The following is a 17,804-nucleotide window of genomic DNA, read 5'->3' as shown; positions in this document are numbered from 1 at the left end:
ACTTATGTCCATCCCACCCAGCAGCCCAGCACGGACTGAGTCATTTTCCCGCCAATTCTAAGGAAGAGGTGGTGGCTGGATGACTTAGGTTAGTGGAGGGAGCCCAATTGACCTACGTTCTTGCCACTTTCTTGGGGAGAGGAGGAGGGGAGAGTCAGGGTAGAGGGGTGTTAGGTTAGTGGAGATGGCCCAATTGACCTATTTTCCAGCCAAAATTAGAGCTTCCCACCATGACGTCATTGTGGCATAGACACATGTCTCGCCGCCATCTTGTATTTGTTATCTTGAATAAATTTCACAACAATCCAGAGTGGAGTTGTGTCCTTGTTGCCCTACTACTGGAGGTCGTGACCTATGTGAGTGAAAAACCGAACAAAAGTTGAAAGCATTAAAATCGAACAATGGAAAGAGGGACTCTAGTGGTCAGATGCAAGACGCTCACATGCCTTGGTCGCCAGATTGCACTGTGAGACGTAATAGTGTGGTATGGAGTGGTGGGAGAGGGCAGCGCACCGTAAATGGTGAACTAGCGACCGTTACGAGTGCCCGGAAGGAAAAGCCATCATGTAGCGAAATGGGGAAATGAAGTGCTACGACAGCTGACTAGCCCAAACACTCACAAATAATTAAAACTATAAATCTAAACTGGAAGTTAATAAAAATAGTAAATCTCAAGTGTCATAATGAAGTTATTCATAGTACAAATAGTGTTAATAATTCTAAAGTGGCAATAAATTAAGTCAGAGTGAAATTGGACGGTGTATTGCTGTAAACACCAAACTATTAAAAGTGGTATGCTGGCTCACCTCCAGACACCAACCTTCCCCTTTTCCCTTTTTATTTTCATTTTATTAATCACGCTTGTATACACACCGTATTAGTACTACTGATTTTTATGTATTTTTTCCTAATACCGTTTTACAACCATTTTTAAACATCATTTTCCCAGAACGCGTTTCTGTATTTTTACTCTCATTGTATTAGCACTATTAATTTATTGCTAGTCTAGCATTATTAATACTTTTCTGCTATCAATAGCTTCGTTATGGCATATAGATTTAATGTTTCTTACTATCTTTCACATTCATAGCACACTACCTGCTCTCGCTGTGGGGCGGCGGTTATAAGTTTGTAAAAATCTAATTAATTGTATAAATGATTGCATGTTGAATCAGTTTCTAGCTTTTAGAATGTTGTTATTGCTGTCTTTTGCCGTTCTCAACACTGGCTCTCTATTTACTCCGTGACCCCCAGAAAGTGATTTAATAAAACTTGGAGCCAGTAAATAGATATCCTAGTGCCCACTTTACCTGAGAATGTTCTTATAGCTGCAGCTTATAGCTCTGAGGAATTAGGAGATTGTCCGGGATTTCTAATCAAAAACGGTTTTCCAAAATAGTTGAGTATATTCTGAAATTCACTAATAAAAACCACAAGTATCCCTACAACCTAACTAACAGAACAGTTCAGAGTCTAAGGCACTGATGCAACTATAAATGTCCGAATCAATGTTAAAAAGAATGCTCGCCAAAATTTGATGAAAATATTTCATCAAACGCCACGCTAAATATTTGGTAGAATGACTGTCCCGCGACGGCACGTGAAAATACGACAAAACGCAAACTGAAGCTAGATAATGAAAATCATTCCAGAATTAACACTTCACATAAAATGTTTTCATGGTTCCGCATATCTCTAGTAACTTAATACGGCACCCGAGGCTGTTTGTAGCAGATACACTGATGCGACGCGACTACCGACGCAGATGGCGTGTCATTCAGCGTCTGGAGAGAACTGGGGCCTTCCTTCCTCGCGCAACGTTCTTATATATATATAGCCGCGGTGCGGACGGCTTAGGGAACGCCTGATCATATCGGCTCTTCCGACTAGCCGCTGGGCTAGTAACGCACCACTTCAAGTTACATAATAATTTATAGCTTCTTTGGCTGATGGCCGAAGAAGCTCTTAATTTAAACGTGCATTCAGCACGCAGGTAAGTATTGATAATAAAATTTTGACGTGGCTAAGTTAAATACTTTGGGCGAGAGAATTAATTAAATTACCCTGCACGCAGCAGATGAGCTCTGAACTGTCCCTTTTGAGATCCGCTATCGCTATAATTTTATAGGTATTAAAAAGAAACTTTACACATCTTCATAATCATAGCGGACCTCCGACCTATTTAAATCCAAACATCCTAGCCTTATTTATTAGCCTACTTAATCTATCTTGCTTCCTTCAGTTTTGAGATGAAAACCACAAAATCATGAATTTCCACTAAAATCTTAATTTGTGAAATCCAAAGTACTGTTTTTATTAAATCATTATGAAAGATGAATCTAAATATAAATTTTGAAGTCTCTAGCTCTTTTCTGTTGCGCCAATGATTTTTTCAGAAAAACGTCCAAATTTCGAAAATGGCTGAAGTTATCGAACTGATATTTAACACACATTAATTTAGTATTATTTCTGACATGCTAGAAAAGTTTTAGTTCATTTGCTTGATTTTTAAGGTATTGCACAACATTTATGACGTCAGAGCTAGTTACAGCAGACTGGCTGGCACACAATGGAAACTGATGTGAATTTACTACAGCGTGAGTAGGCTGCTTCCCTACATCACCCTCTACTTAAATTTTTTGTTTATGAATGAAAATGAATGAAAAAAAAATTTAATTACAAAAAGGGAAGCAAGAGTACAGTTTAACTCCCTATGAAAAATCAAAATTGAAATATAAACCTGTAGAAACATTAAAGAAAACTGATTACCTACATTAATTATTTAAATTGTGGTCATGTTCACTGCCTTTTAAACAATGTCATTACTCAAAATTTTAAGCATAGTCAATGAAATATTTTGGCATACATATTGCCTTAGACAAACAAACACATACAAATTGAAAAATTATGAAAATCTTAGATCCATTAAATACATTAAATACATACACAAAATCAAAGAAAATAACATGATACATAAACAGATGATTATCTCTTAGCAGTCTTTTCTAAATCTGAAAGAAAAGTTCACAAATAATTTTTTTACACACGTGGTTGTAGCCGCTTTGGCTGGCGTCCTACACTTCCATTCACAAGGGTAGAGGAGGGGAAGTTGCTATGGTGTGCGTCCTTCTCGATCACTCTAAATTACATGGGGGAAAGGGGAGGGGTCACTGTGAGTTGTGTCCGAGTCACTCCACGCTTTCATGCAGCTACCAGGCTGCCATTATCTGGTTTGTCCTGTAGAACAAACAAAAAGAGTGCCTCAGACTCTGTTCACTTAATATCTAAGGGTGGGTCACAATGAAATGGGGATATATATATTTTATCCTTCAGTATGTTACTGGAACAAAGTTAACAGAACCTTTTTAATTTTACCCTCACGGTTACTTAACTGTCATAAAATCGGTAAACAAATGGCTCAAAACGCCGTTAGTCACGTACTGGAGAAAATTTATGCTCCTAAGGCATACAATCATAAATCATATTTAATCTGAATTTCTTATTTCTGGGCCGGAACACTGAACCAATGCTCGGTACATTCCTGATACATTTGCATTTTAAGCACTTAACTGACTCATCTTTGATTACCTTATTCTTAGAGATAGTATGAGTATGATTAGTGGTTGTTTTCTCAGCTTCTTTGTACATGTGAGTAACTTTTGGTAATAGTACAGTTGTGAGTGTTCAAAACACACTACGTTTAGTTGACTAATAAATCCACTTATTGGTCCTCTGCTGTTGTCAGTTCCACATCTGCAGTTAGGTACTTACTTACTTTGAAGTGTATTTATGCTGAGCTAAAATAATGTTTCACGTCTGTCAGTATGTTATTTATTTATTTTGCTAGTGTATGTTCTTATTTAAAACTCATTCTATTAATATTTAAAGCATAGGATAGCACATTTATTTCATATTCATAGTGTACTGCAGCTGATTAGTTTGCTCACGTGGCAATCCATTTCCACTCGATCGGACGCTGAAACCTCAGGTAGTCTCTCTCGGACCTACCACTAAAGTGCATCAAGTAATTATGGACGAGCGTAATGCTAAATTCCTTAAACCTATAGGACACCATGAGCTGCTCTGTCTCATCTAACATAAGGGTACCTATGGTCGCATTCACGCCTCCAACGCATAACCTCAATACGTGTAGGTGTATCCTGTCACACACTACACTAAAATAATGGCCAGCTCCAACCTTATAAATACTTCAGGGACGTGTCCTTCACGTCTCAACCACAAACACTGCTCAATTCTATTACACTGCCTTTCCTTGCTATACCAGGTGAGTTTATCCTTACAACTTATCTGCATATTTTTCATAACACTAAGCAATCTCTTTTACTATTTCTTAGTTAGCTCTAATGCATACACTAGGTTTCACTACCACTTCAGATCCTGCTTGTACATGAATTCATATATCTTTTTAAATTACTGTTGGTGGACCATTTCCAATACAACAACACTTTGTAGTTACTACATTACCAGGGTACTATACATAATTGTTACTCAAATACATTTTATATCTTCATTACGTCATACTTCTCTACTGTTTGTCACTATTAGGTTTGTCACATTAGGTATTTTTTTGTCACTAATCGGTAGATAGAATGGTTACATAACTCATGGCTTGATAGCCATGACAGAAAATTTTCATGTCTGGAAAGAAGAGGTCGAAATTTTTGTGGACAGGAAAGAGGAAGAATGAGTGAGACCTGAAAGGGAAAGAAGATCTCACACAGCTGGGACTGCACAGCTGCCACACTGTGTAGAGGTTACAGAACAACCTCCTCCCTACAGCATTCATTGGTTTGATGCTGTAAAGAAGAGTTAGAAATTTTAGGTGGATAGAAAAGATGAAGAGTGAGTGAGACCTGAAAGGGAAAGAAGATCTCACACAGCTGGGACTGCACAGCTGCCACACTGTGTAGAGGTTACAGAACAACCTCCTCCCTACAGCATTCATTAGCTTAATGCTGGCGTGATAATCATAACGGAAAATTTTAGTATTTGGAAAGAAAAGGTCGAAATTTTTTTTTGTGGATAGGAAAGATGAAGATTGAGTGAGACCTGAAATGGGAAAGAAGATCTCACACAGCTGGGACTGCACAGCTGCCACACTGTGTAGAGGTTAAAGAACAACCTCCTCCCTACAGCATTCAGTGGCTACCTATGAATCTGCCAGGTCGATCTGAAAATACTTTATGATGCCTTTTTAGAACCTGTCTCAGTTCTTCCTCCTGATTGGCTGAAATCTTATCGATTTCCTGCAATTTAGTTTCTATTTTGTCTAAAATAATTGCTTCTTCTTCTTCTTCTTTGGTATTCAGCTTATTGTTATTAAGATTAACACCTTCGTCCCAATACCTCCTATTTTTCAGAACTCGTATAGGCAGCTCCCAAGTTCCATCATCAGTTACTACTTGTTTATCACTAAAAGGTACTATAATTACTCCAGTTATTGGCAAGACCATTTTTAACTGGCTTCTTTCAAAATCAACAATACCCTGATATTTTGACAAGAAATCTATGCCAATTAAAACCTCAATACTGAGATTGTTTACAATTAAACATGGATGATCAATTAAATTACCATTAATGTTAAAGGGTAGTAAAGCTTCTTGCTTTACCGTTTTTGACACCTTGCCAGTAGCACCAATTATTCTTAGTCCTGATACCCTCATTACTGTAAGCTTATCTTTACCAGGTAATGCATCAAAGAAGGACTGAGATATTGCACTCACCTCACTTCCACTGTCTAAGAGACAACGTACATTGATACCCAACATATTCACTATTATTATAGGGTGGCTTATTCTAGGTTGTACAGGTGGTTCCTCACATTCATCTAGTAGTTCCTTTTGGATTTGTCTCCAACTAAAGTGATCGACATCTGTCTTCATTACATTTAGGTCACAGGGTGTATGGGTTTCCTGAATTACATTTTCAGCTGCCTTTTCCAGTCGGTCTATTAATTTTAAATCGAAACACCGCACGACTTCATTACATTTAGTTTGCTGAACATGACCCAAATTACTGTAGTCTGAGCGATTCTGCGCCTCCAGACCGGGCATAACATTAGTTACAGCTAAACCACTTTCACCATTATCGTCGGTTTCCTTCTCAAGTGACAACTGGTCACAGCTACTGGGTTCATCGACCCCAAACTGCCTACCCTCTACATTCCCACTTATCTCCTGTTCTAAATCTATTAGTACATTATCAACATCCTGCACAGGCACTTTAGATAAGAGCACATCATCCTCATCGTAAATATAAGCATGAATTTCTTCTGCTTCTTCACCTGACAATTCAGTATTTTGTAGCTCATCCCTACTGTTACCCTGCTGCGCCTTCTCTTTCTCTTCCCACTTAGAAAGCGTCTCTAACACGGTATCTATCAAATACTGTGAGTGATCTAATATTTCTGTAGTATCCTTAGGTGCTACCGACATTTCATCCATCTGTTCAGTTTGAGTATTCTGATCTGTCTTACCATTTCCCTTAACTACTGGCTTAGGAAAAGTAACCGCCTGGTGAGCGCCAGTGTCCTCATAGACGGGAACTAGTTTTCCTGCCTCGGCCTACTACTGTTTCCTTTAGTTTCATTATAGTTAGCTGGCATAGCCTTACTTTGCGTACTGTTGTTTACATGCAAATTTCTGTTTGGAACAAAATTATTATCCCTTGGATGCCATTGTTGGTTCTGATAATTATTTCCCCAATTCCTATCTCTCTTAGGATGACGAACACCTACTGTTCTGATGTTTACATTGCCATTTTGCTCGTTCCTAAAATTACTATTATTATTATTGGCATTACGGTTATTACGTGCTTGCTCCTCATTGGCAGCAACACGTTCTACACGTTCCAAATATTCAATGAAACGATCCAGATTGTCTCTAGGGGCTGATATAATTCTAGTTTGCCAGTACCATGGCAGTTTGGTTTCAAGACCTAGTATAATCATTTCTGGTTTTAGCTTTTCCGCCAAATGTGACAAACGTGAAATCCATGACCTAGCAAACTCTTTAATGGACTCCTTTCCTGCATTGAAGCGTTTTCCACTCCAAAATTCTCTCAACACTTCATTCTGCTTATTGCTAGACCAATACTCATTAATGAAAGCTGTTTTAAACTCTGCTAATGTTTTACATTTCAACATAACATCAGCTGACCAACGCATGGCGTCACCTGCTAAATGGCTTCTAATAAATGAGATTTTCTCTCGCTCAGACCAAGTTGGTGGAATCACATCTTCAAAATCGTTCCAGAAATCTAGCGGGTGGATATTTTTATCTGGATCGAACCGCAAGAACTGCCGACACCCGATAAAAGCGGCGATTGCAGCTACAACTTGTTGTACACTACCATTACCAGAAGTTACTGAAGCTACTTTACTTTCAATGTTAGCAATGTTAGTACTGATATTTTCTACCTTCATTTCAACATTATCTACTCTTTGTACAATATGAGTAGTGTCAGTTTTGATTGCTTCTACTTCTGCTTGACATATGTTTACTTTTATATTAACATCTTTAAATCTATCTGAGCACAGTTCAGATTCTGCCTCGATCTTTTCTGTTAACTTGTGCTCCAGCTTCGCATCTTCCATTTGGAAGTCTTTGCGAACCTCAGCAACTTCGGATTTAACTGTTTTATACATTTCAGAAAACTGTTGAGCAACCTTTTTCTTCATATCCTCATGATTGCAACCAATTTTACAATTCAAACTGTCAAGATCCTCTTTCAACTTATTGCAACCAGCCTTGAAGGTATCGTCCATTACCTCCAATCGTTTATTAAAACTAGTTTGGCTGGCCACAATTTCATACTTTAATTCAGCATTATTGGATTCTAATTTATTGTCCATTGCCTCAAACCGTTTATTAAAATTTGTTTGACTGGCCACCATTTCAGACTTTAATTCAGCATTGCTGGCAGCTATTGCTTGTAATATAACATTTAAATCAACAGCCCCAGCATCTTTGGGTTGCTCACGAGCTGGCTTTTTATCACACTCAGGTGACGAAAAACTAGCTCCAACACCAGAATCATCAAAACTAACTGAAACTTCTGATTGATTAGTCATATCTAACTTCTCCTTCTTAAACTCTACCATCTCTGATGACTGTTTCATTTTTAATTCATCAGAGAAACTATCATCCAATAAATTTATCATTTCTACTTTCCGCTTTACCACAGGGGTCTCTATTATTGAATCATTGCCCCTTCGCACACTACTGTCAGGAGACAATACTTCAATTTTCACTTTAACATCACTACTTTCATGTATATTTACACTTGAACCGTTGTCTGGATTTACAGTTCCCTCAACAGACATAGGTTCTAATTTAAGTTTAAACTCAGTTTCTTTTGGCGGTTCCATCGCCGACAGTCTTTTAGTGCAGGTTAGTAAAATTTTTAACAGCTTTTCACTTAACTTAGTTCCTTCTGCACGACGTATGGCGTTGCCGGCGCGGCGTACCAGGATTCCTGATGCGACGTGGCACGGTGAACTGCACACGGCTCTCCGACGGCTGTTTTGTGTTAGCGTGGCCCGCAATTGCAGGCTCTGCGTCGGCTGCTCCAGCGGACGACTGCGGTGCGGCGAGACTGGCTTCTCGCGATGCCGGCAGCACCGCTAGACTCAGTGCCAGCTCCGTCAATCCAGATGCGTTGTTAATCCAATTGCGTCGTCCACATGCACACGTAACACTTTCACTGTTCTATACTCAGTTGCGTGTCGCATTTCACTCGCGAATCCGAAAAGTTAAAAATCACTTTCACTTAGTTGATTTCCCGGCCGATGCACCATATATGGGGCGGCGGTTATAAGTTTGCAAAATATTAAAATCTGATTGCTGTATAAATGCTTGCGTGTTGCATTTCAGTTTCTAGCTTTTAGAATGTTGTTATTGCTGTCTTTTGCCGTTCTCAACACTGGCTCTCTATTTACTCCGTGACCCCCAGAAAGTGATTTAATAAAACTTGGAGCCAGTAAATAGATATCCTAGTGCCCACTTTACCTGAGAATGTTCTTATAGCTGCAGCTTATAGCTCTGAGGAATTAGGAGATTGTCCGGGATTTCTAATCAAAAACGGTTTTCCAAAATAGTTGAGTATATTCTGAAATTCACTAATAAAAACCACAAGTATCCCTACAACCTAACTAACAGAACAGTTCAGAGTCTAAGGCGCTGATGCAACTATAAATGTCCGAATCAATGTTAAAAAGAATGCTCGCCAAAATTTGATGAAAATATTTCATCAAACGCCACGCTAAATATTTGGTAGAATGACTGTCCCGCGACGGCACGTGAAAATACGACAAAACGCAAACTGAAGCTAGATAATGAAAATCATTCCAGAATTAACACTTCACATAAAATGTTTTCATGGTTCCGCATATCTCTAGTAACTTAATACGGCACCCGAGGCTGTTTGTAGCAGATACACTGATGCGACGCGACTACCGACGCAGATGGCGTGTCATTCAGCGTCTGGAGAGAACTGGGGCCTTCCTTCCTCGCGCAACGTTCTTATATATATATAGCCGCGGTGCGGACGGCTTAGGGAACGCCTGATCATATCGGCTCTTCCGACTAGCCGCTGGGCTAGTAACGCACCACTTCAAGTTACATAATAATTTATAGCTTCTTTGGCTGATGGCCGAAGAAGCTCTTAATTTAAACGTGCATTCAGCACGCAGGTAAGTATTGATAATAAAATTTTGACGTGGCTAAGTTAAATACTTTGGGCGAGAGAATTAATTAAATTACCCTGCACGCAGCAGATGAGCTCTGAACTGTCCCTTTTGAGATCCGCTATCGCTATAATTTTATAGGTATTAAAAAGAAACTTTACAAATCTTCATAATCATAGCGGACCTCCGACCTATTTAAATCCAAACATCCTAGCTTTATTTATTAGCCTACTTAATCTATCTTGCTTCCTTCAGTTTTGAGATGGAAACCACAAAATCATGAATTTCCACTAAAATCTTAATTTGTTAAATCCAAAGTACTGTTTTTATTAAATCATTATGAAAGATGAATCTAAATATAAATTTTGAAGTCTCTAGCTCTTTTCTGTTGCGCCAATGATTTTTTCAGAAAAACGTCCAAATTTCGAAAATGGCTGAAGTTATCGAACTGATATTTAACACACATTAATTTAGTATTATTTCTGACATGCTAGAAAAGTTTTAGTTCATTTGCTTGATTTTTAAGGTATTGCGCAACATTTATGACGTCAGAGCTAGTTACAGCAGACTGGCTGGCACACAATGGAAACTGATGTGAATTTACTACAGCGTGAGTAGGCTGCTTCCCTACATCACCCTCTACTTAAATTTTTTGTTTATGAATGAAAATGAATGAAAAAAAAATTTAATTACAAAAAGGGAAGCAAGAGTACAGTTTAACTCCCTATGAAAAATCAAAATTGAAATATAAACCTGTAGAAACATTAAAGAAAACTGATTACCTACATTAATTATTTAAATTGTGGTCATGTTCACTGCCTTTTAAACAATGTCATTACTCAAAATTTTAAGCATAGTCAATGAAATATTTTGGCATACATATTGCCTTAGACAAACAAACACATACAAATTGAAAAATTATGAAAATCTTAGATCCATTAAATACATTAAATACATACACAAAATCAAAGAAAATAACATGATACATAAACAGATGATTATCTCTTAGCAGTCTTTTCTAAATCTGAAAGAAAAGTTCACAAATAATTTTTTTACACACGTGGTTGTAGCCGCTTTGGCTGGCGTCCTACACCTCCATTCACAAGGGTAGAGGAGGGGAAGTTGCTATGGTGTGCGTCCTTCTCGATCACTCTAAATTACATGGGGGAAAGGGGAGGGGTCACTGTGAGTTGTGTCCGAGTCACTCCACGCTTTCACGCAGCTACCAGGCTGCCATTATCTGGTTTGTCCTGTAGAACAAACAAAAAGAGTGCCTCAGACTCTGTTCACTTAATATCTAAGGGTGGGTCACAATGAAATGGGGATATATACATTTTATCCTTCAGTATGTTACTGGAACAAAGTTAACAGAACCTTTTTAATTTTACCCTCACGGTTACTTAACTGTCATAAAATCGGTAAACAAATGGCTCAAAACGCCGTTAGTCACGTACTGGAGAAAATTTATGCTCCTAAGGCATACAATCATAAATCATATTTAATCTGAATTTCTTATTTCTGGGCCGGAACACTGAACCAATGCTCGGTACATTCCTGATACATTTGCATTTTAAGCACTTAACTGACTCATCTTTGATTACCTTATTCTTAGAGATAGTATGAGTATGATTAGTGGTTGTTTTCTCAGCTTCTTTGTACATGTGAGTAACTTTTGGTAATAGTACAGTTGTGAGTGTTCAAAACACACTACGTTTAGTTGACTAATAAATCCACTTATTGGTCCTCTGCTGTTGTCAGTTCCACATCTGCAGTTAGGTACTTACTTACTTTGAAGTGTATTTATGCTGAGCTAAAATAATGTTTCACGTCTGTCAGTATGTTATTTATTTATTTTGCTAGTGTATGTTCTTATTTAAAACTCATTCTATTAATATTTAAAGCATAGGATAGCACATTTATTTCATATTCATAGTGTACTGCAGCTGATTAGTTTGCTCACGTAGCAATCCATTTCCACTCGATCGGACGCTGAAACCTCAGGTAGTCTCTCTCGGACCTACCACTAAAGTGCATCAAGTAATTATGGACGAGCGTAATGCTAAATTCCTTAAACCTATAGGACACCATGAGCTGCTCTGTCTCATCTAACATAAGGGTACCTATGGTCGCATTCACGCCTCCAACTCATAACCTCAATACGTGTAGGTGTATCCTGTCACACACTACACTAAAATAATGGCCAGCTCCAACCTTATAAATACTTCAGGGACGTGTCCTTCACGTCTCAACCACAAACACTGCTCAATTCTATTACACTGCCTTTCCTTGCTATACCAGGTGAGTTTATCCTTACAACTTATCTGCATATTTTTCATAACACTAAGCAATCTCTTTTACTATTTCTTAGTTAGCTCTAATGCATACACTAGGTTTCACTACCACTTCAGATCCTGCTTGTACATGAATTCATATATCTTTTTAAATTACTGTTGGTGGACCATTTCCAATACAACAACACTTTGTAGTTACTACATTACCAGGGTACTATACATAATTGTTACTCAAATACATTTTATATCTTCATTACGTCATACTTCTCTACTGTTTGTCACTATTAGGTTTGTCACATTAGGTATTTTTTTGTCACTAATCGGTAGATAGAATGGTTACATAACTCATGGCTTGATAGCCATGACAGAAAATTTTCATGTCTGGAAAGAAGAGGTCGAAATTTTTGTGGACAGGAAAGAGGAAGAATGAGTGAGACCTGAAAGGGAAAGAAGATCTCACACAGCTGGGACTGCACAGCTGCCACACTGTGTAGAGGTTACAGAACAACCTCCTCCCTACAGCATTCATTGGTTTGATGCTGTAAAGAAGAGTTAGAAATTTTAGGTGGATAGAAAAGATGAAGAGTGAGTGAGACCTGAAAGGGAAAGAAGATCTCACACAGCTGGGACTGCACAGCTGCCACACTGTGTAGAGGTTACAGAACAACCTCCTCCCTACAGCATTCATTAGCTTAATGCTGGCGTGATAATCATAACGGAAAATTTTAGTATTTGGAAAGAAAAGGTCGAAATTTTTTTTTGTGGATAGGAAAGATGAAGATTGAGTGAGACCTGAAATGGGAAAGAAGATCTCACACAGCTGGGACTGCACAGCTGCCACACTGTGTAGAGGTTAAAGAACAACCTCCTCCCTACAGCATTCAGTGGCTACCTATGAATCTGCCAGGTCGATCTGAAAATACTTTATGATGCCTTTTTAGAACCTGTCTCAGTTCTTCCTCCTGATTGGCTGAAATCTTATCGATTTCCTGCAATTTAGTTTCTATTTTGTCTAAAATAATTGCTTCTTCTTCTTCTTCTTCTTTGGTATTCAGCTTATTGTTATTAAGATTAACACCTTCGTCCCAATACCTCCTATTTTTCAGAACTCGTATAGGCAGCTCCCAAGTTCCATCATCAGTTACTACTTGTTTATCACTAAAAGGTACTATAATTACTCCAGTTATTGGCAAGACCATTTTTAACTGGCTTCTTTCAAAATCAACAACACCCTGATATTTTGACAAGAAATCTATGCCAATTAAAACCTCAATACTGAGATTGTTTACAATTAAACATGGATGATCAATTAAATTACCATTAATGTTAAAGGGTAGTAAAGCTTCTTGCTTTACCGTTTTTGACACCTTGCCAGTAGCACCAATTATTCTTAGTCCTGATACCCTCATTACTGTAAGCTTATCTTTACCAGGTAATGCATCAAAGAAGGACTGAGATATTGCACTCACCTCACTTCCACTGTCTAAGAGACAACGTACATTGATACCCAACATATTCACTATTATTATAGGGTGGCTTATTCTAGGTTGTACAGGTGGTTCCTCACATTCATCTAGTAGTTCCTTTTGGATTTGTCTCCAACTAAAGTGATCGACATCTGTCTTCATTACATTTAGGTCACAGGGTGTATGGGTTTCCTGAATTACATTTTCAGCTGCCTTTTCCAGTCGGTCTATTAATTTTAAATCGAAACACCGCACGACTTCATTACATTTAGTTTGCTGAACATGACCCAAATTACTGTAGTCTGAGCGATTCTGCGCCTCCAGACCGGGCATAACATTAGTTACAGCTAAACCACTTTCACCATTATCGTCGGTTTCCTTCTCAAGTGACAACTGGTCACAGCTACTGGGTTCATCGACCCCAAACTGCCTACCCTCTACATTCCCACTTATCTCCTGTTCTAAATCTATTAGTACATTATCAACATCCTGCACAGGCACTTTAGATAAGAGCACATCATCCTCATCGTAAATATAAGCATGAATTTCTTCTGCTTCTTCACCTGACAATTCAGTATTTTGTAGCTCATCCCTACTGTTACCCTGCTGCGCCTTCTCTTTCTCTTCCCACTTAGAAAGCGTCTCTAACACGGTATCTATCAAATACTGTGAGTGATCTAATATTTCTGTAGTATCCTTAGGTGCTACCGACATTTCATCCATCTGTTCAGTTTGAGTATTCTGATCTGTCTTACCATTTCCCTTAACTACTGGCTTAGGAAAAGTAACCGCCTGGTGAGCGCCAGTGTCCTCATAGACGGGAACTAGTTTTCCTGCCTCGGCCTACTACTGTTTCCTTTAGTTTCATTATAGTTAGCTGGCATAGCCTTACTTTGCGTACTGTTGTTTACATGCAAATTTCTGTTTGGAACAAAATTATTATCCCTTGGATGCCATTGTTGGTTCTGATAATTATTTCCCCAATTCCTATCTCTCTTAGGATGACGAACACCTACTGTTCTGATGTTTACATTGCCATTTTGCTCGTTCCTAAAATTACTATTATTATTATTGGCATTACGGTTATTACGTGCTTGCTCCTCATTGGCAGCAACACGTTCTACACGTTCCAAATATTCAATGAAACGATCCAGATTGTCTCTAGGGGCTGATATAATTCTAGTTTGCCAGTACCATGGCAGTTTGGCTTCAAGACCTAGTATAATCATTTCTGGTTTTAGCTTTTCCGCCAAATGTGACAAACGTGAAATCCACGACCTAGCAAACTCTTTAATGGACTCCTTTCCTGCATTGAAGCGTTTTCCACTCCAAAATTCTCTCAACACTTCATTCTGCTTATTGCTAGACCAATACTCATTAATGAAAGCTGTTTTAAACTCTGCTAATGTTTTACATTTCAACATAACATCAGCTGACCAACGCATGGCGTCACCTGCTAAATGGCTTCTAATAAATGAGATTTTCTCTCGCTCAGACCAAGTTGGTGGAATCACATCTTCAAAATCGTTCCAGAAATCTAGCGGGTGGATATTTTTATCTGGATCGAACCGCAAGAACTGCCGACACCCGATAAAAGCGGCGATTGCAGCTACAACTTGTTGTACACTACCATTACCAGAAGTTACTGAAGCTACTTTAATTTCAATGTTAGTAATGTTAGTACTGATATTTTCTACTTTCATTTCAACATTATCTACTCTTTGTACAATATGAGTAGTGTCAGTTTTGATTGCTTCTACTTCTGCTTGACATATGTTTACTTTTATATTAACATCTTTAAATCTATCTGAGCACAGTTCAGATTCTGCCTCGATCTTTTCTGTTAACTTGTGCTCCAGCTTCGCATCTTCCATTTGGAAGTCTTTGCGAACCTCAGCAACTTCGGATTTAACTGTTTTATACATTTCAGAAAACTGTTGAGCAACCTTTTTCTTCATATCCTCATGATTGCAATCAATTTTACAATTCAAACTGTCAAGATCCTCTTTCAACTTATTGCAACCAGCCTTGAAGGTATCGTCCATTACCTCCAATCGTTTATTAAAACTAGTTTGGCTGGCCACAATTTCATACTTTAATTCAGCATTATTGGATTCTAATTTATTGTCCATTGCCTCAAACCGTTTATTAAAATTTGTTTGACTGGCCACCATTTCAGACTTTAATTCAGCATTGCTGGCAGCTGTTGCTTGTAATATAACATTTAAATCAACAGCCCCAGCATCTTTGGGTTGCTCACGAGCTGGCTTTTTATCACACTCAGGTGACGAAAAACTAGCTCCAACACCAGAATCATCAAAACTAACTGAAACTTCTGATTGATTAGTCATATCTAACTTCTCCTTCTTAAACTCTACCATCTCTGATGACTGTTTCATTTTTAATTCATCAGAGAAACTATCATCCAATAAATTTATCATTTCTACTTTCCGCTTTACCACAGGGGTCTCTATTATTGAATCATTGCCCCTTCGCACACTACTGTCAGGAGACAATACTTCAATTTTCACTTTAACATCACTACTTTCATGTATATTTACACTTGAACCGTTGTCTGGATTTACAGTTCCCTCAACAGACATAGGTTCTAATTTAAGTTTAAACTCAGTTTCTTTTGGCGGTTCCATCGCCGACAGTCTTTTAGTGCAGGTTAGTAAAATTTTTAACAGCTTTTCACTTAACTTAGTTCCTTCTGCACGACGTATGGCGTTGCCGGCGCGGCGTACCAGGATTCCTGATGCGACGTGGCACGGTGAACTGCACACGGCTCTCCGACGGCTGTTTTGTGTTAGCGTGGCCCGCAATTGCAGGCTCTGCGTCGGCTGCTCCAGCGGACGACTGCGGTGCGGCGAGACTGGCTTCTCGCGATGCCGGCAGCACCGCTAGACTCAGTGCCAGCTCCGTCAATCCAGATGCGTTGTTAATCCAATTGCGTCGTCCACATGCACACGTAACACTTTCACTGTTCTATACTCAGTTGCGTGTCGCATTTCACTCGCGAATCCGAAAAGTTAAAAATCACTTTCACTTAGTTGATTTCCCGGCCGATGCACCATATATGGGGCGGCGGTTATAAGTTTGCAAAATATTAAAATCTGATTGCTGTATAAATGCTTGCGTGTTGCATTTCAGTTTCTAGCTTTTAGAATGTTGTTATTGCTGTCTTTTGCCGTTCTCAACACTGGCTCTCTATTTACTCCGTGACCCCCAGAAAGTGATTTAATAAAACTTGGAGCCAGTAAATAGATATCCTAGTGCCCACTTTACCTGAGAATGTTCTTATAGCTGCAGCTTATAGCTCTGAGGAATTAGGAGATTGTCCGGGATTTCTAATCAAAAACGGTTTTCCAAAATAGTTGAGTATATTCTGAAATTCACTAATAAAAACCACAAGTATCCCTACAACCTAACTAACAGAACAGTTCAGAGTCTAAGGCGCTGATGCAACTATAAATGTCCGAATCAATGTTAAAAAGAATGCTCGCCAAAATTTGATGAAAATATTTCATCAAACGCCACGCTAAATATTTGGTAGAATGACTGTCCCGCGACGGCACGTGAAAATACGACAAAACGCAAACTGAAGCTAGATAATGAAAATCATTCCAGAATTAACACTTCACATAAAATGTTTTCATGGTTCCGCATATCTCTAGTAACTTAATACGGCACCCGAGGCTGTTTGTAGCAGATACACTGATGCGACGCGACTACCGACGCAGATGGCGTGTCATTCAGCGTCTGGAGAGAACTGGGGCCTTCCTTCCTCGCGCAACGTTCTTATATATATATAGCCGCGGTGCGGACGGCTTAGGGAACGCCTGATCATATCGGCTCTTCCGACTAGCCGCTGGGCTAGTAACGCACCACTTCAAGTTACATAATAATTTATAGCTTCTTTGGCTGATGGCCGAAGAAGCTCTTAATTTAAACGTGCATTCAGCACGCAGGTAAGTATTGATAATAAAATTTTGACGTGGCTAAGTTAAATACTTTGGGCGAGAGAATTAATTAAATTACCCTGCACGCAGCAGATGAGCTCTGAACTGTCCCTTTTGAGATCCGCTATCGCTATAATTTTACAGGTATTAAAAAGAAACTTTACACATCTTCATAATCATAGCGGACCTCCGACCTATTTAAATCCAAACATCCTAGCCTTATTTATTAGCCTACTTAATCTATCTTGCTTCCTTCAGTTTTGAGATGAAAACCACAAAATCATGAATTTCCACTAAAATCTTAATTTGTGAAATCCAAAGTACTGTTTTTATTAAATCATTATGAAAGATGAATCTAAATATAAATTTTGAAGTCTCT

The sequence above is a fragment of the Schistocerca americana genome, chromosome 4 (assembly GCF_021461395.2).
Source record: "Schistocerca americana isolate TAMUIC-IGC-003095 chromosome 4, iqSchAmer2.1, whole genome shotgun sequence".
NCBI classification, from domain to species: Eukaryota; Metazoa; Arthropoda; class Insecta; order Orthoptera; family Acrididae; genus Schistocerca; species Schistocerca americana.
This window is presented reverse-complemented; position numbering follows the sequence as displayed.